General features: G+C 39.8%; 1 long non-coding RNA gene across 1 annotated transcript in view; it reads right to left on the bottom strand.

Moving 5' to 3' along the window:
- LOC144246766 (uncharacterized) overlaps positions 1 to 24322 on the bottom strand; it is a 39943-nt gene that overhangs the window by 8157 nt on the left and 7464 nt on the right. The window lies entirely within an intron of this gene.

Genomic DNA, 24322 nt, shown 5'->3' on the forward strand with positions numbered 1-24322 from the left:
TTGTAAAAAGCTTCTCATATGAGCTGATGGTTATGATAGTGCAAAGATCCTGACCAGGACGGGCTGAAGAGACAAGATTTCAATATTTTTGAAATCTCAAATACATACAAAATAATGGCAATGTTGCTCTGTTTCTGGCATTAGCTATTAGGGGAAAAATATTTTCAGATGTCAGAATATTGATTGCAGAAAATCTTGAAACCCTCAAGACCCTGGGGCCCAGGTCTTGTAATTTTTGCTGTTTATATAATTTCAACACAGCACGTCACTGAGAAATTATTTATCTAAAGGAACTGTGGCCAAATTTGGCAAGCAAAGCTGTCTGCCAGTGTCTGCAGATGTATTGTTTCCTCCTACATTCACTCATGCTTGCCTGTGGTCTTATGAGAGCACCAGCTGACAACAAGCAAAAATATGTCAGCTATCTCTTTTGAGCTTTCTAAGCAACTTCAGCTCTTAAGCTTCCCTGCTAACAGCCTTCAGTAGCTCCTTCCATCAGACCCACAACAATTAACCTCTGCATTCCTTTAAAAGCCAAAAATGAAAAATCATTGCTAATGGTATTTTTACCAAAACACTAAGGGTAAATAAAATTGTAAGGAACAATTTTAAGCTCCGTATATTCCGTAACAAGCTGGAAAAACACATTGGTATTCCTTTTTCCAGCCAGTTATTTAAGTGTGGAGAATTATTTTTTCAAGTGGAAGGATGAAGTAAAAAGAATAGAGTGTTTGAACTAGCATATGCTAAGGAAGTACTTTGTGCCACACTCTACAGAAGCAGCAAAATGCTAAATGTAATGGGCTCTTACAGGGACAAAAAAAAAAAAAAAAAAAAAAAAAGAAAAAAAAAAAAAAGAAAAATATGAAGGAAAATAGCAAGAAAACACTAGGGCTGAGCAGTGGTTGCCACTGGATTTTCTGCCTCTCTGCTGTGTTTCTAAGAATCTCTAAAAACCATAGGTAAGAGCCAAGTACTAAGATTCCTTTAAAGTTCAAATACATGATTTGAGATATTCATAAACTGCACTTGAATATTGTACCATGAGAGCTGCAATTAGACAAAATTCTGCACATAAATTACATTGTTTCAATGAATGTTCAGTGGCTGTGAGGCCACAGCTGGGTTAGTGTTAAGTTCTGGACACCATCTATGACAAGGTTAGTAACAAACTGGGCAGAAACCAAAACGGCAGCAAAAAGCTGCAAGGGCTTGGAGACATGAACAGAAATTGATACCTAGAATTCTGAGAACAGACTGCTGGGAGCAAATCTAAATACATAGGAAAGACTAGTTTATTCTCAGTACCAAGCCAGACTAGGTGAGGAAACTGTGACACGTTTATTATGTTCATCCTAGTTGAAAAGGACAACAAATGCATACTTGTTTTTATTTTCCTAGCACCTTTCTGGCCATTACATTCTACTAGTGAGCAAAACACAAAGAAAAAAATCTTTAGAGCTTGCCTCATATTTGTTGGTGATGAAGAGGTATGTTCTGAATGAGGTGATATAAATAGAGTCTTTGCACTCAGCATGGAACACCTGAATTTTTTCTGCCTCATGAAGGCAGATCACACAAGGCAATATAAGTAAAAGAAAATAACCTAACAAGCCAGTTTTCTCTTGTTTGCTCAGTTTTACACCACATTTAAAAGACAGCTTGGCTGTGTAGAGAAAATGACTAACCATTCACTTAATAGAACAACAGCATTTTAAAGGAAATTAGTACTTTACAGCTTGATGAATTCCTAATCTATAATGAAACTATGCAGCTCAAGTGGTAGACATATAGCAAGGACTAGTCTCTTGAGACATTACTGAAGCAATTATCTTCCTGCAGCACAATTGTAAATGTTTTTTTGGTTGGGTGTTTCTAATGTTTAATTTTATTAGAGGACATAGTAAATTATTCTACTAACGTAGCCACAGCATGTTCACTTCTGAATTCTCTTGTAGCTTATCCAGAAAACAGAACATGTCCCAGGTCAGTGGCAGTACATACGTGGCTCATACCCCTCTCTGCTGCTGCGTTCCTGGCTGGCCAGTTCAAGGGGTAGTAAATATTTAAATTGGCAGCCTGCACACAGTGGGTGGAAACTGGATAGTCTCTTTGATCATATGCTTACAAAGGCCAGCATATAGAATTTTGTTTCCCTGCTAACAAAGTTCTGGTACTGCTGAGCTGAGGGTCCAGTAAATTGGATATTTTGCATCAGCATAACCTAAATAATCAAGGGTTTTTAAATATGCCTGTTGTATTCTCAATTCTGCCTCTCCATGACTCAATCCTTTTTACTTTCATGTACACTGACTGCTAGAATTATCCCTATACAACGGTTCATTGTATCATGTTAAAAACTAACCACTATATGCATTCCTGAGTATCCCCAGAGTATTGTTTATTCCATTTATGGAAGGACTCACATCTTCCTGTGGGGATATGTCAGGGAAGAGAGTGGTTTTGTTACATGTTATTTGGTTTCTTGCATAAAGTTCTTCCATAGTTTTCAGAAGAGTCAGATTTTAATCTAATACTTAATTAAACATCTGTTTCAAAAATTCTAGTGCTAAAAGTGTTTTGCATAAGATATTAATTTGATTCCTGTCTTTTATATGGAATAAACAAACTAATTGTAACAAATAATGCATAATTAATTTTACTTCTTGATGTGATAGGGATGTAGCCCAACAACTGACATTAAAAAAAAATCAGGATCTTAGGAGGAAAGGTTAAATGATTGATATAATGATTGCCACATGTCACATGTAGCAGCAGGCAGATCATTGATAAAACCTCTCTCTTACTTCACATTCCTGTTTTTTCTCTTCATGTCCCCCAAAAAAATCCACTCAGGTGCACTCTGTTGCTATAAGGCATTTTGATTTAATAATCCTTTTGCTGCTTTAAGTGTTACTGTGTATTATGTGAATAGTACCAATTATTTCTAAGTGTCCTGGGAGTCCTCTTGAGTCCTGCTTCTGTTCTCCTGTCTGTTTAATTGTTTCAAAGAGCTCATTTCCTTATCCAAACACCCCAACTCGAGCTTGGTGGTAGAGTTAAGAAATGGTAGAGTTCTCTGTGTCATTTCAGTTTTCTTGTCTGTAATCTTATCAGATCTGGGAATGCCAGTTTCAAAGAGAACTGCTGAAATTTCTACTGTGTGAATATACACCTGTTAGGAGGAAAGCACTGAGGGGAGACTGAGCAGTGTGAATCTCAAGAGGACACAAAATGCTACAGCCAGCTTTTTTTCTTGTCCTATAAACAACATCTTTTTCCTTCACCAGATTGATCTTCAGCTATAAAATGTTTTCAAACTTTCTTTCAAAACTCCAAGAAGTTACTCCACCTTCTGATGGCCAGCCCACTTCCATGTGGGGCTCCTTCCACATCCCAGAAGTGAGGGGATTACAATGGCTCACTTACTGCAGCAGGGAAGACACACAGCATCATAGAATATCCAGAGCTGCAAGGGACCTACCAGCATCATCAACTCCAACTCCTGACCCTCCCAAGAGTCACAGCATGGGCCTGAGAGTGTTGTCCAAATTCTTGAAGTCAGACCTATCGAGGACCTTTTTGTTCTTTTAGTTCATTTAATGGGTTAAACTGTGGTAATTTACTATGGGCAATTCAGCAGGACACAGAGTTGTCCTGTACACAGCTTACAGCCAAGCAGTTATTGCCTGCTGGGATCCTTCATAATCTGGCATATGTTTTCCATTGCAGATCTGCTTACAACTAGTTCTGGAACTCTGCAACTTCAGTCACGTTCATTGCAGTTGCTTAATGAAAAAACAGTGTGCAGTTTGAATTTATAGGTATTTACCCCAGCTGTCTTTGTAAAACTGACAGTATTCTCAAATACTCACTTATAGGCAGCCTGTGCTGGGAGGGGAAGAAGGTCTGTGTTCATTACCTCAAGCTCAGCTTTTTGTTTGCTAAAAATCAATGCTTTTATTCATTTGCTGCATTATGAGTTACATGTGGTAAGTCCTCCATCACAACAGCAAAAAGAGGACTGTAAAATCTGTGGTAAATTACTTTGGTCAAGGATACAAATATACTGGATCAACAGTGCTCCAGAAGTGCATTCCCTGGCCTTATTTCAGGGCTTAAAATGGAGACTTAATGTTGGGCTTTTCCTTGAAACATTTCCATGGAGATTCATCACCTACAACTTTCATAGAGCACATAAAACTGATTAATCAAGGCCTATTATTTGTAGCCATTTTGGAATCTAATGAATATGACAGGACATTACTGAGCCACTGCATCTGATGGCTGCTGAAGTACCAAGCTCCTGCTGTCACACTGCCCATAGGAATACATACTGATTCCTGGAGATCAGAGCAAAATCTAGACATGCATCACTCCGCCTATGACCTCCCCGTAAAATGTGAGGTAAAAAATTAAAATTACCAGCCCAGTTGTTTTTCACGTGGTGGCAGACCATAATCACAGTTTGTGAGATGGTGTTTAGTTCTACCAGGTATTAATTATTCAAAAGAGCAATATCATCCTGCTTACAACACTGGTTTTAACCCTGTAACATTTGTATATCAGGGCACAAATTGCTGAGACAAGCCACACATTAAATTGTAACTACAAGATCTATATGTCAGCTTCAAGTGCCTCAGTACATGTTAAGATTTGGCATGCAAACCTGAAAATTAGATTTACTACAGAATTTTCAAATATTAACGTCACTCATACCCTATCACTAGCATCAGCCTGAGTGAAATGCTAATTTGAAATGTTCAAAGAATTCTCAAAATATCCAGGGGAGAAATACATTGCTGCGATTCAGCCAAGTGCATGTAGTCTGGATTAATCCCAGCAGGTCTATTTTCTATCTTCCAGTGCAAAAAGCTCCTTGTGAATTTACTGGAAGTTATGAGGCAGGCTTCTGCAAAAACTGGGACTCCATTCAATAAGAGATCAAAAGTAAAATTCAGGTAGCATAAGAACTACACCTGTCTCTGCTAGTTTCAGTGTTTGTGGCAGGGGAAACCGATGGTCCCAAAAGCACTGCAGCTGGCCCAGTTAAAAAAGCATCACATATGACTGAGCAAGGGAGCCGTGGATGCAGGAGGAGCTCTGCCTACAGCAGGCTCTCAAGGTGGTGCTTACAAAGAGGGCAGCTCTCCCAGGGCACCTTTCAGCCCAGCAGAAGACATAATCCTTTAACAGCTACCCTGGTCCAAGCAATCAGCTCCCCAGACCTGGGGAACAGGGCAGGGCTGTGCACGGCTGTTCTTTCATTCTTGGGCCATGCAGGGTTTGGCAGGAGCTGCAGGTCTGGAGGCAGCAGCAGGAAGGTGCCCTGGTGGGGTGTCCCCTGTCCACCTTCCCTGCTCAGCAGGAGCCCTCGGCTCCCTCCCTGACACCACTGGGCCCTGCACACAACACGAGCTGCAACCCTCCCTTTCTCTTCCTACTAATCTTTTCCAGTTTATAAAACTGTCAAACGGAGGGTAATTGATGGTTTATAAAGATATGCAGCTTATTTATCAGGAGGAATGAAACTGGATGCAGCAGCACAGGATTTTTTCCTTATCAAAACAGACAAAGAACTGAAAGATAGATACAAACAGCTACCACAAAAAATTCCAATTCCTATCAAACAAACTGTAACAAGTTATTAACATCCTCCCACTTGGATGGAGGGAGATAATCCTGTTGGTCTCTTAACAGAAACATAGCATTTGTTGTCAAGCCTTATTTCCCTCAGTTCAGAATTAAGTCTTTCTAGAAGTAAAAAGTGTTTCCCTCCCACTCTCTTCCTTTGACCTCTACATTCTTCTTTCCAAAAATTAGTTTGTCAAGTTTATAATGTGTAATTAAAGGTATCAGACCTAAGCATAGCAGGGATCTAAGAACTTTACTGTACTCAGTGGTGACCAAAGAGTCAGAAGAGGGCTCCAAGCTGAGTTCCTTTATTTGGGTGGATCAAAGCAACATTTTTCACTTTTGGGAGAACAGAGTACAACTGAAAGGCTTTGACAGACTGGTGCTATTTTTCCAGTAGCTTTTCAGATAGAACATCAGTGTCATGGCAAGAATGTAATTTCCCCCAAGCATTTTCAGCCACGGTTGTTCTTGTAGGGCTCTCTTTGACCATGTTATCATTAGAACTAGGACAACTCAATTTAATTCAGATCTTGATTATAAAGTAATATATAGAATGTATGTGTACAAATAGAATATATATACAAATATAGAATATATGTATACAAACTATTGCAGGTAATAATTAATATGAATACAGAAAGTCTTGAGAGGCAAAGAGAGGAAAATACACAAGAGAGAAACATAGAGGAAGACCAGTAATAAAATGAAATGGGAATGGAATTCAATCCAAAAGGAAGAACAGTTTGTTTTCATACCTTGGGGAGGTAAAGGAAAAAGCCCACTGCAAGTGTTTACAGCCAGAGTCTCTCAGGTAATTGCACAAACACTGGTCAGCTCACACACTGAGGTATTACTGAGCACACCACCCCAGCTGACAGGGAAATCCCAACACTACGCTTTCTGTAGGCTATTTGTACACTGAGGCAGATGTGCAGCACCTCTGCATCCCTTGATGCTCCAGCTGGGATATTTACATGAACAAGCTACAGCTCTCTTTTAGGCTGGCTCCCCCTTCTGCAAAGCTCACAGATGGAGAGAGAGAAAAGGAAGGGAACCTGGGGAGTTGTATGCCTTCACCTTGCCCCACCATGTGAAGGCAGGCTGCAGCTAGGGAACAAATTCCATCCTGCTGGAAAGAACTTCCTTAGAGCATAACCTTGTGAAGTAAAGGTCTTGGAACACAGATTAAAAGCAAACCTACCCCCCCCCCTTAGCAGCTCATGTCAAAGAAGCTTAAGCACAAGCCTAAAGTTAACCAGATGTTTGGGTTTCTGCTCATGGGGCCTGTGCTGACTCTGCAGGATTGCTGGTTTACAGAACTGAGTCACAGCAACCCCGAGCCCTTAATTCTGCTGTACCCCTGCTCTGCTGTTATGTGCTCCTTGGTATGCACACTTTGCAAGCACAGCCCCAGATGCCAGATTTCTGTAACATACACAAAGCCATAAAAGTACTTCTCAAGCTCTAGCTATCTAGTTGATTCAAATAAAGCTTATAAATTTCCTGAAAATGAGATATATATTTGTGTGATACACAAGTACAAAATAATATAATAATAATAATGTTATGATATAACATTATCATTCATCCAAATATCTTAAAATGCCATAATAAAGCAATAGTAAGAAAAAGGAAAAAATTACAGATTTTGTTACAAGACTTTTTTTCAGCCAATCACATGTTTAAAATTGTCTTATTCACAATGTCTATAAATAAGTGTGTTACTTGAATTTAATCTCTAAATTATTCTTCAAAACTCTTTGCCCTTTTCTGGCCCAAAATGTCAGGTTCTTCCAAATGGACATTATCTACTTTAGAGATAGACTCCACTGTGGGGGGAAGCTCTAGCTGCCAAGCACTTGGCAAGACAGATTTGCAATTAGGTACTTCCCTCTGCCCTAGGGAACCTGGACTATAAAAAGAGAGAAGGAGACAGACCCGGATTTAACAAAAAGAACTGCACCCACTCCAAATGCTCCATGCCAAGTTTCAGATTAGTCTGATTTGCAGTAAAGCTTTAAAGATAGCTTTCCAGCAGCCATCTCGACAGCCTGCTGAAGGCACATGCTAGGATTTAGTACAGAAATACAGTCCATAGTGAGGCCTGGGTAACACAACTTTTTCTAGAATTAGGACATATACAAAGAGCATTAATTACAGCTGGCTAGGAACACATACAGGAGACAAGGGTGGTTGTGAAACAGATTACAAGATGTACTGGTTAAAAGTCCATGCCAGAGGTACAGAAGCAGACTGTGAATACATGAATATATTCCTGCAAAATATTATTGACTACAAAAGCAAACTGGCACACATCCTTCCCTGATTGCTACAGACACACAGCAACTGACTTGCTAATCAAGTTACACTGAAAATACCTTTCTTAGAGTTATCTTTAAAAAAAAAAAAAAATTGCTGCAGATGCCCATATCATTTGGGAGGAAGACATAAGAGAGCCAGAAGATGCTCAAGTCTTGTCACAATTAAAAAAAAAAAAAGTAATTTCTAGTCTTTTCTAGTTTCTGAAGCATACAATGAAGAAGCAAATTAAATGACCCATTTAAGAGGAATCTATGGAAGAAACCTAAGCATTTCTCTTAAAGGTTAAATGTATTTACTCCCATGTGAAATTTGCAGTGATAAAGTGCACAATCTTCCTTTTTTACCTGGTTAAGCTTGCTGAAACATACAAGTTCCCCAAAAACTTCAGCTGCACAGAAAAAGATCATCCATCATAGGGATGAATGCACACATGCAAGTGCAAGCAATCTGAACCATAGGAATATTAACTAATGCAATACAGAGCACTTAAGTGTACTAAAAAACATTTTAATTTATAGTTTTGAAAATATAAACATAAAATTTGTAGAGTATAAAAGATAAATTTTACATTGTTTACCAAAGTCCTTCTATATTAAATACTCTTCAATGATTTAAAAACCAGATCTAAAAATCATCAATAGCCTATGTAAGTGTTGGCTGTACCTGCTCAGTCAGGCTGGTAAAAATTACCAAGGCCCAGCTTGGATTTTCAAACAAATTCCATTGTCTCTTTACAAAGAGAGGACACAGTGAAGCACAAGGAAAGAAACAGGATACCTGTAGCAGAAAGGAATAAAATTCTTTCTAAAACTGCTGGATTTCTAGTAGCAGAGAAACTGCATAATATCTTTTCCAAATCTGATTTTTCCATTAGCTTTCATAATAATAAACAATGGTAAAGGTAAGACAGTTCTTCTCCTCCTCCCTGGAGAGCTATACTTTTAAAGTGATTGCTCAGATGGGGCACTGCTTGAGGCACCACAATTCTGCAGTATCAGGTTAGCAATCCTTTCAGAGGAACCAGAGAATTTACCCGCAAAAGATACTGGCAGTACCTTATAACCTTCTAATTTTTATATACATGTATTTTAGTGTGTTTTTGTCATTATGAAACTGTAATATGAGAAAAGTTTACAAAGTGTCTTGCTTGGGGTGTTGATGATGATAGAAGTACATAATTTCAAAACAAAAATTAGTTTAGTTCATGTTTAAAGAATGTACTGACAATGACCACCTCTGAGTAAACTGAGGAACTATTGGGAACCACAGCAATGAGAAGTTCATTCTTCTCTGAAATACACAGGAACTGTTTATTTCTTCATGTGCTCAAACAATCTGGATTTGTATTTACTTTTTATTGAAGCACATTGAATGAGAGCAGTAGCATCCTGGTAAAATAATTAGTATCAGTTCTCCTCCATCTTTTCTCTGTTCCGATTCTAATTCTACAGGACAGGCACAATATTTCCACTTCTCCTTCTAAATTCTAGTTACTATTTTGAAAGGACAAAACATCACCTGAAAATACTTCCTGATATTTTAGCAAGATTTTACTATATATTCCTTTCAAAACATAGGTTTGCTTTTACATAGCATTTCCATTACCAATAATTTCCAAACAAGTGAAGCTCAGCCACTGCTGTGCTGCTGGAGCTGCAGGTCCCGATTCAGGTCAGGCTGGCCTGTCTATGATCCAGGAGGACAGGAAAATATGGACTTTGCACAGCTCAGGTGGCTCTGCCAGGGAAGGTCTTGCCTCCTGGGGCAGAGACAGTTTGGTCCAAACAGGTCAAGGGAAGAAGGGAACGTTCACACAGCACCAGGTTCTAATACAGCACAGCCTGTTCCTCAGCACCCGTGCCACCCTCCACCGCAGCAGAGCTGCAAGTAGGCTCCTAGCCTCTTCTGCTTGCTTGCCAGGCCTTTTTATTTTTATTTTTTTTATTTCCTTCGGGTTGTTCATGCTAGATACAGTAGGCAGAAACTGTCATGTTGCATTCTGGCAGAGTAGGTCAAAATTGTCCCAACCCTACCCATCAGAGATCAAGGATCCCCCAGCTTTGACACCTACTATAGAGCAAAACCAGAAGTTCCTTCCTTGTACCATCTCTCTGCTTCTTGGGGGAAACAGAGTATTTTGCTTAAGAGTTCTGTTTGTTCAAGTCTAACAATATCTGCGTTACAACTCTGAAGGTCTCCAAATATCAACACATAAAATAATTTTCAACAAACATCAGCAAGGTTCAGACTTGCAGCAAGAACCCCAAAGCCTGGTAACACACTGTAAGAAGAACACTGAAGAAAGTGTTGCCCCTGCTCCGGTCCCCACAGCAACAGGAAATTTGTTAAACAAAAGCCTGAGCTCATCCCAAGAAGCAATCTATGCCCTCAGTACACAGGAAAAAGATACTATCTGAAAAGAGAGGTCAGGAAACATGCTGTCAATTGGCTTAGTCTGACTACATGACAGACACCTTGAAAAAAAACATTTTGTTACCCCTTAAGAAGCATAAATGGTATAGGATGAAGTTCATTTCCATCAGCTTCTGATGATGTGCAGGGGAGCTCAGCCCAACACTGCTGTGGAGTTGGTGTGTCTCCCCTTTAAGCACCACACTGCTGAGGTTGGTGTGTCCCACCCTGGGGCACTGTCCAGTGCCTCTGGCACGAGCACCAGCATCAATCCAGCAGCCAGGAAGTGCCACTGAAGGCCAGTAAAGAGCAGCATGGGCAGGGCTGCTCCATGAAGGGCTGTGAGCCAGGGGCTGAGGTGGCCCAGTGCAGACAGCTCCCTCACATACAAACCACAGTCTTGCCATGCATGACCAGGACAGGTGGAGCTGGGTGCTGCATATCAGCAGTCCCTGAAGGGGACAGAAACTAAGTCCAGGGTCTATGCAGAGTGTCCAGGCAGTAGCAAAAGGAGGTGGAGCTGGAAACAAGAGCACAGTGCAGACCCAAGAGGCATCCAGGTGATAGGGCCAGGGCTAGAGACAAACACACTTACAAAGCTTGAGCTGAAGCACAGTCCCAGGGCCAGTGGCTGCACTCAGGGTCCAAACATAGTGGTTCAAACCTTAACTGCTCACCTCCTTGCAGGAGGCTGTTACTATTGTAACCCTACTGCCTTTATCGTGGTGTTTCCAAAAAGAAAGACAGCTGCCTTAATACTTCTGTCTCTCTTAACAGAACAGTTTTTAAACCAGCTGTTAGGGTAATTTAAGCTCATGCTGTCATATAAATTGACCGTGCAATTTTTGAGGTTTACTTCATTTATACCTTTTAAAACCAGCTTCAGGGACTTCAGAGTTGCTGCTCAAGTGAGTATTTCATTGCTTTAATTTAGTATTGAAAACATATTACTGTCATCTCTCAATCTCCATTTGGGCATTTCATACAAGCTGCTTCCTGCCACATCACACTCATTAATTTCTGTTTTTCTATATAAAAAGCCACAGCCCGGTATGTGCCTGTTACGTAACTCCCAGCTGACAGGCTTAGGGATCTGGGATGCCGGGCAGCCGCAGAGGAGTGAGAAGACTTGGCAAACTCGGAATTTATTTCCTGTGAAACCAGAATGCAGAGCAGCTTGCTGGGCTTTGGAGTTTGTACAGTAATTATTGCACTAAAGAGTTAGTTCGCAAAAGGAAAATAAGACGGGCTTTGAAGCAAGCCTCCTGCCAAACCAGCACAGTGGGGCTCAGCTGAAATCAAGTGTTTTAAAATAGGTCAGGACACCATACTGCACCTGCAAGGGGTCACTGTTGTCAGATCACCTGTGTGTTAAGGGGCTGCAGCAGAACATACAAGAGCAGGATTCCAACTGAACATGACTCAGAAAAGTCAGCCTGCCTCAGTCCTTCTTTTCTAACTCCTATCCTAGCTTCTCTATGCTCCAAATATTTCCAAGCTGCTTGATTTCTAATCAGGTGTCTGCTACGAGCAATGGAAGGGGAGCTGGGTTTACTTTTGAGTTCTACAAAGGGCTGCCTTGTTCTCAAGCTCTGGCACCAAGGACTACAGATGTTTGCAGACATCTGGAGATGTTACTTCAGTACAGGCTGCCCGGCCCTACAGTCCTCGGTTAGGACAGGCCCACTGACCCTGGCAAGATACCTGCCCTCTCTGAACACTCGAGAGCACTGTGGAAATGGAGTGCATTAAGCAACAAGAGACTCCACAGAGGATCCCACATGCTAAATTCAGAAAATACTTCCAAATCCCCTGCCCCTGAAAGACTTGGGCTGAATTGCTGCACCAAATCATAAACAGCCATGTTTGTCAGTGGAAAGACAGAAACACATGTCCACTCCTCCTCTCCAAGAAATGTGGTTCACTTTTTGCATGAAAGTTTGAGTATAACAGTGATAGGAACTTTCACAATGCCTGCTTAAGGCAGTGTTATCTCCACCCTTGGGAACTCTGTAAGGGGGAGATGGATAGTTGGATGGTTTTGAATTATACAAAGTTGTTTATTCTTTTAAGTTTAGCTAGCACAGAAGGCAAAATAGAAGTGTCCAACCCATACAAAATCCCCTGCAAAGGGGGTTCCTACAGTGTTGGTGGCAGAATCCTCACACCTGCTCTTCCTGGAAGACCAGACCTTCAAATCCTACTTCTCCTTAATTTTCATTCTATTTCATTCCCAAGCAAGTACTCCAGTTACCGCCAGTATCACAAAATGTTTTATAGCAGGCATGTATTAACAACTCTCCTCATTTCTGCCTCTCCAAGCAGAGATGACTTTCTTCAGGCTAGAACACAGAGCAGCTCTTCATAATTAAAAAAGGATCAAGGTATGATCATTTCTCCCCAGTCTGAGGGTTTCACCAATCTGTGCCACCCAGCAAGTTACTGGTAAAGGTCATCTCTTTTCAGTGTTGATGAGTTCATGATGAACAGAGTTCATCAGCATGGAGCCCATGAGGAACAATTAACATTCTTATATGCCCTTGTTTCTCACAGGAGTGACACATTTGCTGTAAGAAACCACAACACACTGACTTTCTGTAACTCACATCTGCTTCTCTGCTGCTTTCCTGCAACCTGGCTCAGGAGTCACCACCATGGTGACTGATGGAGGTCCTCCTGTGCTGAAGCGGTAGGAAATACAAGCTCCTCCACCCACTGCTCCCCGTGTGCTTTACTAATTTAAAAAACCCTAGGAATTACCTAGATGTGTTGGTTTTGCCAAGTTAAAAATTAAATCCTCTGGTTTTTTGTTTTTTTTTTTTTTTTTTTGACAGATAGAGGGGGTTTCGTATTTTAAAAAGAGTTCCTTTTGTAAATGGCACTAGTAAATTCAATTATAATCTCTAGAATACAAGGGCTTCTTAGTTTTTTTTGCTTCCTGAATTAGGAATATATAAAGATGTTACCAGTTAAGGATAAGATCCAGAAAGAGTTAAATAGTTCTTGTTCTCCAAAGATAATGAAATTGCTCACATGAGACAATTTTGAAGCATAGCAGATTTTTAAAAACATTTCTTTTGGCTTAAAATATTTAGAATAAGATTCCTAATTTTCCAACAACACAGCTGTTACATGTCTGGCTTTTAACCCAAATCTGTTTGTATCATACTAAAATTCCCAGTGAATAGCTACGAAACCTCAGGGCTGATTTTCTTTAGCACAGAAAATTGATCCTGTAATCAATGTATGTTCGTAATAGATTACTTCAGTTAAATTTCCTTAATTTCCTTTGAGGATGCAGTCTTCCAAATAGTTTTTTGATAAGATTAAAGCTAGCTCAAGTCCCTAGCCCCAAATTTGGAATGGGAAGTGTTGGCCAATGTCTCAGTAGGACATTTTCATTTCCAGAGGAAAGAAATCCTGATTTATTAAAAGATCCTCATAGGAAAGAGTTTAATTTGCCTGAATATAATTGATTTTTATAATCGTCAGCATTCAAATAATTTAAATTCTAAAATATTTATATCTACTGTCTCATAGAGCAAAATCAAAGAGTGAGATTTTTAGTTCTCTAGATATATTTTTGCATTTCTGAAGCTGGAATCAATTAGGCTTTCTAAGTTTAACAAGTCTGTTTATTTCTTTGAGATACCAATCAATAGCAGGAGAAAACGCCAAACTCCCTCAGCATCCTGCTTCCATCTGAGTGCAGCCTAACCCAGATTTATTCAACAACCTCCTGACTGGGTGGAGGCAGTGGGAAATACTTGGCCATACTGATTGCTCTTGACAACAGTTGCCCTGAAGGAAAATGATGTTATGCTACAGAGAAAACTGTGGGTGTTTCTGTGTAGGGAAAACCCACAAAAATCTAGTATTTGTTCAGTACTTGGTGTTTATAAATCTAAGCAAAATAATAGTAAAATCAATATGTTAAACAAGATACCAGCATGTATCAAGGATCCCATTTTGCCCACCTCTACACGTCAGCAGCTACCATGGGAGGAACTGTGTCTGTTTCCCCATTCCTCTCATGGTGATGAAGCTACTTTAACCCATCTGGGTAACACAGGCAGGTTCATCCCAGAACCTTCATCTCTCCAAAAGTCTTGTGCACAATCAGAAGATTTCACAGATGCAAAAAGCCAAGACTGCTGTCCAAACTCTGCATCCTTCATTACCAAGCTCAGGACACTGCATCAGGGTACAGCCTCCCTGTGCAGGCCACCTCCTCTTAGATCATAAAGATGACTCAAACAAAGATTTCCTGAATACAAACCTTTCTTTGAACAAGACATTCAGGGTAGAGATGTCAGAGCACACAGGATGCAGCCATCACAGAACAGTATTGCCTGAGAGTACATTTTCTATCAGAAGTACAAAGCAGCAACAGAGTCAGCCACCAGATCCTGGCTTTGTGGGGGAACACTGACTCCAACACTGACTCACTTATGCCTTCTGCTGTTGCTGCTATTCATGTATTTCTGTAGCTGTGCACGGTTCCATAATTCCAAAGTTCCCCTTTGCAATTCCTGTATGACTTATAAGGCAATGTCTCCTGGCAAGCTGGTGTGACTAATCTCCTAGTTTCTTTGCTCTGAGGCTCTTCCAGAATAGATTTGACTGAGTTGTCTGTAGACCCCAACAACAACTCTGTTTCAAGTTTAAATAACACAGGAATTGAAGGGTAATCCTAATGTCCTACAGAGAAGTGCCATAGATCCTTATGGCCAGAATACAGCACACAGTTTTTAGTGATTTTTCTCAAATTACTCAAAGGATCACCTGGAAAAATGACATGCATGGTATGACCAACTGCAGGTTTCACTATATTTACTTTCTAGATTTTGACAGTAATCTACAGATTTCAAACTCTTGAGATGCAATGCCTGAAAGATGCAGCAAAAATATCTTTCCTCCAGAAACATCCTTGGTTTAAGAGGATCTCTCCTGCAGAAGAACATCTCCTGCCCTCCCACCCCCCCACTCTGTCACACTGGCACAACTGTTTTATTGACCCTGCTGCATAGTGAACTTCTGAAACAATGGAGCACACACTGTGTCCCTCAGAGAGGCACATCATCACACACTGCACAAGCACAACCTAGGGGATAATGAACTATAAAGAGAAGACAGGGGGATGAAGGGGCTAGGCTGTGGAAGAAAGATTATTTTTTTCTGATAGGCCTTGCTAGAAGAGCAAATCTATCAAACTATACTTTCAAGCTCATTTAATTCAAATTCATGGATAATGCACAGCCATTGAAAAGGACACATCAAAATTCCCTCAATGCATGTATAGAGCACATACACTACCACAAATCTATAGTTTCCTTGTTTGCAATTTCTAAAAATACAAATTATCTCTTCTGCTCTGCTCAATGCTTTTGAAATAATATTTTTCTGGAAATTTTACTGGCTGTACAACTGCAGCTGTGTTGGTGCTGAAGTCTGAAGTTCAGATCAGAAATAGCTGATTAAGAGTTTGATTTTTTGGATAAAACATTGACACTGATAAAGTGGTCTAAAACAAGCTCACTTTCCCATCCATCCTCATCCTTTGAAAAGATAGTAAAACAGTTTTGCCTATATTATTAAGCAAGGAATTCCACCTAAAAGTAAACATGCAAGAATCATCTCTTCCATTGTAGGGCACTAGCATGACTGGAGTTTCTCAGCTTTTCATGTTTGTTTATGCTGTCCCATCTCTGTAATTTCCCAGTATCAATGTTATCTATCTATTAAAAAAATTCAAAATGGGAGCTCTGTCTCAATTCCAGAGACATAACACTAGTTTCAGCATGCTGCTTTTGTGTGTTTCTGGAATCTTTCTCAAAACATATTGTGTCCCCACCAAATATTTTCATTTGTGTCCAGAGGAACACTGGGTGCAGAACACTAAGAAAAGACAGAAATTGATGCTGTGTAAACAATTTGTTTATAGTGAATGTTCTAGAATTTGTCTCATCAAATACTATTCACTGGAGCAAAGCTAGGTTTAAGTAATTTGGCTGATGCTATTCTTCCCACTATTCCATTCAAGTCAGCAGATGAATATTGTCTCTTGAGGATTTCTTGGCTTTGCAGAAATTCTGACACTACTGTCTGGTGCTTTGAGTGTTACAATCAAATGAGTCCCAGCTGTTTATTCCCCCATCCAGCATATTCACTCAACACACCCTTCAGTTAAACAATTGATACATTTCTCCTTGCATACTACCTAGTAGGCCTTGGGTTTTTCTCTGATCTCTGCAGTAAGGAAGTTTTAGTGATTGCACTGTTTGTACATCTATCTCTTGTTTATCCACTTTTTCTACCAAAACTGCTAAAGAGTAGAAACATCTAATATTCATTTCTTAATAGATGGCCTGTAAGACAGACCCAGATTTCTTCCCCACAAGGGGACTATCTCTAGTATATATAAAAGAGCACATAAAACAGCAAGAAATCCACTTGCAGGCATATTAGGAAACCTGGGAGCAGAAAGCCTGAGGCATGGCATCAACACCCAGATGGGTTTCCACACCCTCAACTCTTTGAGAATACTTACAGGTATAAGGCACGTCCAGGCTTCAAAATCTCCTGAAGTAGAGCCACCTTGTACATAGTACTGGCAAGCTCCCAACCACTTGAAACACATTAACAGAACTGAAAAATCTTGCAGTCACTTTTTTTTCTGTTGTCTGTTTTCAGGTTTTCTGGCTTTTCCCTAATTTTTCAAGTATTATAAGTTTGGTGCTATTGCTTGTCTCTTTTTTACTGAAAAAGACATGTCACTTTGCCATTATATTTCACAAGGCTTTAGCACTGAAATTACTTTTCATATAAACAGTGTCACCAGTTAAAAATTACCATTTAACCATGACTGATTATTTTGCAGATGTTTGCACAGGAAAGGTCCAGCACGATCTGCTTGCATCAGCAGTATTTTCTTTTTTAAGCAAAAAACTGCTAACACTTTGAATTTTCTCTCATTGAATAGTTTCAAATGTAGAATGCATTTAATTAACAGAATTATCTATTCCAATTTTTTACACTGTTTGTTTAAACTGTACTGCTTTCTGCTGTATTACTCCATAAATGGCATGGTTTATAACAGAAAATATTGAAACTGCCTTTATCTTTTATTTTCCAAACCCTTGCATTACTTTGTTCTATTTCTAGTTAACACAAGCCTATTGTAGCCAGCAACACTGACTGTTGCTATGGTTTTGCACTCCTTATGTTTTGTTTCCATTTTCTACTGGTCCTTTTTCAGTTATTTGACATGCTTTTAGTTGCTTCATCTATGATTAATCTCTTTATTGACTCACTTGCTTAGGTATCATTTGGACTCAAATAATCTGATCACATACTGGAATACTTCCAGACTTTTGAAACAATATGATAGGGTTAGAGTTAGATGGCAGTCTAGCTCTTAGCTAGCTATGTTTTCCACTTGGGTGACTGCAGGGAATGAAGTATACTCCACATTTTTACGGTTGTATGGATGGAATTGATCTTCAACTGAAAATAAATTTATATCTTATTACTCCTTATGATGTGCAGACAGACAGGAGGTCAGGATGGAGTCTCTGTAAAATAAAGTGAGAAGCCACCATTTTTTTTTCATGGGTCTGGCTTCTAGTGGCTGGCAGCTGGGATTGAGGTTGGTTTTCTCACCTTGTCTGGAGAACACCAGGCTCAATTCTTTCTTGGAAACAGTAATTTCCAATAGTTCCAGCTATTACTGTGGAGTTGAAATCACTCCAGAGCAGGCCATTTTTGCATCCAGAAAAAAATGAATGCTTCTATACTTGTGACTGTGCCTCAGTGCGATATGCACCTAACTCTGATAGATGCCTCAAGCAAGGTTGGACATAAAGGGGAAAACTAGAAAGTAGAAGTTGATAACGTTATTGCCACTTCCACCAAAGCCAAAGATATGACCCATACAAACACTCATCATCACAACTACAGGTTACACAATCAGAATAATAAAAATAGCAGCAAAACTTAGATATTACCATAATATTATTTTCAGCAGCCAGAGAGGTCAGCTCTCAATACTCAGGTCAAATTGCTTTTTGTACACAGACTGAATGAAAATATTGCTGAATCTTTGTTTTAGTCTGTCTCCAACACAACCCCACCTTTTTCATGTGACATGAATGGGTCCCCCATTTGGCTAAGTTGGCCCATGGTTGCAAAAACTTGATATATACTAGATATAGGATAACCAAGATGATTCAGGTTAACCTGGCAAGCAATCATGGCCTAATCAGGAATGCTTTCCGATTTATCCATTCACATTAGTTTTTTTAACACTTTCCCATCCTCATTGCATTTGTAATTCCACTGGATGTGTGTTATTTACACCTATAGCACCAAAACTTAATCAGAGAATTCTGCTTTTTTTCACATATGAAGAAGTGTCCAAAATGTAATTATACTTTACTTTTTGCTTCTTAAAGTTCTTAAATTTCCTTATGCAAGACTTCCATATTATTAGAGATTAATTTGTATCTTCTAACTCTTTTCCATGGGGTTCTTTTCAAGGAATATTGTGAGTTGTATATAACAGGACAGAACAAGACATGAATACAGGCATTCCCAACTCCACAAGATTAGGGAGACCAAAAACATGCACATTTACTCTCAATATTCATGTTGCATTATTTTCTGTATATTCTCTAATATTACATTCTAAAAACATGTCTCAGCTGTTCTGAACATATCCTGTTCTGCAAATACAAGCATGCACAAAGAACACGTTTGGGTAAAAAGACAGTAATCTTTTCTTCCAGAACCTTCCCCCTCCTCCATGAATATCTAAGTATTTTCTTTCAGGGATTCAGAACCTGCCTATTGCAAAGTGGCAACAAAATTTCTAGTCAAAATCCAAAAATGGCAACTCTCTTTCTAATTAAATGTTTATTTAGTGCTAAAGTTCATGCATGTAGTGTTTACAACCTCATAATTTACAAAGTAATGTATTTTCTATCAGATTTTTATAGGGAAAATCTACTTTGCCAGGAAAAAAAAAATTACTTTTCACTAGTGAAAAATCACAATGGAAATCCTGCTATTAAAACCCCCTCATAAACACTATCAAAGAATCATACCAAATAAGGCTTGTAAGGACCTTTTATTTAAATAACTAACAAACTATTTATACTTTTACAAGAGTCTGTCCTATTTTAGTAAATATTTGGCAAAGTTATTTGATTAAGAGAGCAACCTGACCCTCATTTAACATGGTTATTTGCCATAACTTATTCTTCTTCTTCCATCATTTTGGTTTAACTACACAAATAATTTTTTGACATCTTTAGGTTAAGTAATACTTCTCATGACTTGATTAAGACTGGATTGCCAAGATTAGTGGCCAGGGATCTTTGAAAAAAACTTTTGTACAGACATTTTAGGGCTGAAATCACTCTCAGCAACCTGTCATCAAGTGGTACATGGAGAACAGCACGGTCACCTCGTTTGATCACTAGATGCGTCTTTCATTCCCAAACAAGCCTTGCTTTAGAGGCAATTTTTTTACCCCTGAAAGCTGTTTAGCAGCTGTGATTTCTGTTCTCTGCTCAGACATTGAAGTGCACCTTGTCCCCACGGCATGTTACCTAATGTGGGGTCTCAAAGCAACTTGCACACATCAGAATGAAAGGAGAGCTTGGCACTGGCGCTGCAGAGAGCAAGGCAACGAGGCACCATCACACACCCTGCAGCTGCTGCACTCTCTGCTGGGGCTCACCAGCCCGGGGCATGCTGCACTCCCCAGACAGCAGCAGCTGTGTGCAGCACTCACAGATCAGCCCCAGCTCCTACACACAGCACTGTGCTGCTCTCTGCTATTAGGCATGGCTACAACACACCACGCTAGCCTTTTACATACTGAACTTGACTTTTTCTTGAAGAATTTTAAATAGGTGGAATTTAGGTCAATCACGCTGCAACACATGTTGCAATGTGTGCAATATTTGAATAAATAACAGACTTCATAATCCAGCCATCTCCACATTCCAAGTACTTTCCCCCTCCTGATGAACTGAACTACCTGGTTTTGGGAAGTCTGTTTAGAAACCTCATTACAACTTATAGAAAGAGGTATTATCTTCCCAGGTCTCATTCAGGTCAAAGCTATCAGGCTTTTGTTAGTATCTTCTCACTATTTCACCTCTAGGGAGGTAAAGGGACAAGGCCTTGAAAGCTGAACTCAATGAAGTAGCATTTGTGGCCTCTCATTATTTTTGTGGACACATTCTAATCAGATCAAAACACAATTATGATCTCAGAGCACGTTAGGCCCATAGGAGATCTAAAACTGTTTTGAATATCAATATTTTGCATTAATTCCATACCACATACTCTTCATAGTTACAACTTTTAATTCACTGTTTTTGCCTAAACTAGATGCTTAAAATGGCAAACCAATGGCTGTGGGGAACTGTGCTTCTGATTTGCCTGCCAAATGTGAGAGCTGTACAGACGGGGGTTTGGGCAGTAGTTTTACACTTGCCTCATGCTGATCTGCAGGCTGCTGTCACAAGAGCCAATTTTACATACTCCTCTTTCTTTATCAGCAGGAATAGCAATGCAATCATGAGATAAACTGTGTGAAAATTAATTTCCCTCCCTTTCCTTCTGTCCCAAATATTTAGGTTTCACCTGTGCTCATGCCTCTGGTGTGGTTTGCTCCACAGTCATGTACATGAGCACCAGCTCTGACACAAAGGTACCTGACATGAGGAACTAACATGAGGGCAGGTTTTCCCCAGTCACAGAGCCTCTCATCTGATGAAAGTATCACTGTTGCCACGACCCAAGCTCCACAGGAATTGATCCAGTGACTGTGCTGGTGTCTGCAACTGATGACTTACAAAGAGATGAGGAAGAGGACCTGCTTTGGATTAGGAAGTTTTCCCAATTTTCTTATGTGTTTCAATAGAAGAGGTAGACTCTTCAGAGTAATCCCTTTTCTTTATTGTAGAGAAGAGACTATGTATAGAAGCCCATACCTTCTTAGCTGTAGAGAGAAGCTGCCTCACCAGCTACATAAAAACGTCCATTTTATCTCATCAAAAGCTTGCAAAATATGAGGCAAGATGTCAAACATTAACACTTCTCAAACCCTGAGTGGCTCTAATCCAGAGTGTTTAAGGAACTGCTCTGCAAAAGGCCCTGTTAAAAGTGAAGAAAGTTCATTTCAATAACACTTATTTCCAGTATTGTAGATTAATAAGATGGAGAAAGCAAATTCAAAATCATAATGGAGATTAGCCATCTCCACTGAATAAGCTGTTTGTCTCTTGTTTCTTGTGTCTAGCAAACCCTCTTGTAGTTTCAGTTCTTTCTGGATATCCTGCTAACTGCTGTGAAGAAGGCTGTTCAGACATTATTCCAACTGTTGCTGCCATCTGTAAATATTTGTACATATTACCAGAGCTCTGATTATGCAAATTTCTGACAACCAAAATAAATCAAGTTATTTAAGTAAAAAGACTTAAAAGCCAACTGAACAGCTGAAGAAAATACAAACTCTCACCCTCTCCCAGCAGAGACTTTTAAGGAAAATCTGTTTGTTTCTGAAAAGGAGCTTGTCATTAATGTAGTGAAGTTTTCCACTCCAGCACAGAAAAAGAATGCAAAGAGGTTTTAAAAAGACCAAGTTGTCAGTGGGCACCTCCAGCTCTTGGGAGAAAGGTCTTCAAAGACCAGCAGCATGTGGAAGGAAAAGAAGCATCCAGAGGAAGGAGCTATCACTACTAACAAGCAAGATAGGAGCTCAGATCCTGCTGCTGCTCCTCCTCTGCCCCTCAGATTCCTTAGCTGCCACAATCACCTCAAAAGAGTCAGAAAATAGTAATCTCTAATGGTGATTGATGACATCATTCTGACAAGGATTTCATCAGCTGCTAGTCACAGGCATCTTAGGAAAAAGATCTTGGCACCACAGGTCTGAAATAATGTTAAAGATACTGAAAAAAAATTTCAAAGGACAAGGCACCATGTTTTAAAATGTGAATGTTGAAGGAGAAGTAAAAAGCCAGGCCAGTTTATTTTTACCTCTCTTGGACACAGGAGTTATATATCTTTATTGCCCAAAGAGGTGGCTTCAGCTTGAGAACACTAAAGAAAGCAAATTTATAGAGCACTTGCAATTAATTTGCTCATATACCTGCTCTTTCCAAATACAGTGGCTCACAGCCTCCTCGTCTGCTGTACTGAAGCAGGAAATTCTGTTTTCTTTTAATATCATAGAACTTCTCTGGGCTGATTTTGGACTCCAGTTTTCACACAATAAATGCATTTCTCAGAAACAGATCTTCAGGATTTGCCTTCAATATTTTTAGCGTTTTGTTTTGGAGGTTTTGTTTGGTTTTGTTTGGAGGAGTTGTATATTTGTTTGCTGGGGGGATTTTGTTTGGTTGTGGGTATGGTTTTTTTCTTGTTTTGTGCTGGTGAGTTTTGTGTGTCTTACTATGATTTTTTTAAAAGGATTGCATTGTGTTCCAGTTCTTACAAGAAGGATGTTACAGATTATAAAAACTCCTGAACTGTGCTGCACAGTTTAAGCACATTCTACTGCATGTTATTTCTGCACATCTGCAGGCGACTAGGACAGATGTGATGTATTACCTGGCTCAGTGCCCACTGAGGTTAGCTGTTAGAACATTTCCACTGACTTTAGAGAGCTTTGCACAAGGCTATTAAAAGAGACTTTCAATGAGAGAAGAGTTGCACTCTGTTCTTACTAGCATTAGCAATGTCAGACTAAGGACCCTTTAACATTTTGGACATCTTGGTGCAGCCATGGGGTGCAAAAAATTCACACTCCCACAGAACAGAGCTCTGCTTTCAGAACTTGATTCTGCTTTTGCAAATAATCTTGCTTCCCCTTAAAACAAAGGGGGAAAAGCATCCTTTTTTCCCCCCTCAATTCTTCCTCAGTGTACTCTGATAATGTTACACTTACAAACACTCTTTTTTCCCCAGAAACAATTTTTTTCCCCAAAATCAATTTAAGCAAAGAGCAGTTCCCCAAGACAAATGCCTTGCATGCACAACAGTCTGTCCCTACCCAATGGTACTTCAGTCCAGGGCAGCTGTGGCACTCCTGACTCTTCTGTTTAAAATTCCCTGTAGCCTTTGTGAGTGCACAGCCTCCATGTTTAGTATGCACTCATGTCATGTTTATAAAAAAGGTTTCAATTAACATCCCAGACAAAAAACATGTCCATAGATAAAATAAAACCTTACAGGAGAATACTGAATAAAGAAGGATATAGTAACAAGCAATAGGAACCAACTTTTCAAGTACCTTAGGGATCTGAGAGCATTCAGCAACCATCAGATTCCAGCCATTGATAAGACCCTCTTCCTGCTCACTTCAAATTAAGCTTCTAGCATGAATCAATATCCAGAACATACACACTGGATCCACAGGCTTATTTGCACAATGCTCACAATTTCCTGCAACTCCGTATCTTTGCATCTCTTGCACACAACTCCTCGCTGTCAGTCGCACTCCCGAGAACAGGCAGGACTAAGCTGCCTCATTAGAAGCCATTCCCAGTGCACCCAAGTTAACTGCAGTGAAGTGCTGACAGAGTGCCTTCATGCATGAGGGAAACGTGCTGTGGTAAGAGAGAAAGAGAAGCAATGTCAGGGTAGAAGGTGACTCAATAGCTTGTGCATTTCCAGGCCTCGTTTCAGTTAGAGTATTTTTGCTCCTCTGAGATACTGTAGGGTCATGTTTTACACTTTTTTTCTTTTCAAAGTTTTTCCAAAATCTGCAATACAACTGGAGGCGCCCCTGCACTATTCTGGCACAGATCCCACAGAACTAAGAATTACAAAATGGACACATCCACCTTGACACACAACCTCCAAGAGATTTTGCAGAGAAGGGATAAAAAAACCTGTGCAGGCTGCTCAGGGCTAACATGTCTAACATGCTCTT

This window comes from Lonchura striata, chromosome 9 (genome assembly GCF_046129695.1).
Source record: "Lonchura striata isolate bLonStr1 chromosome 9, bLonStr1.mat, whole genome shotgun sequence".
In the NCBI taxonomy this organism is placed as follows: domain Eukaryota; kingdom Metazoa; phylum Chordata; class Aves; order Passeriformes; family Estrildidae; genus Lonchura; species Lonchura striata.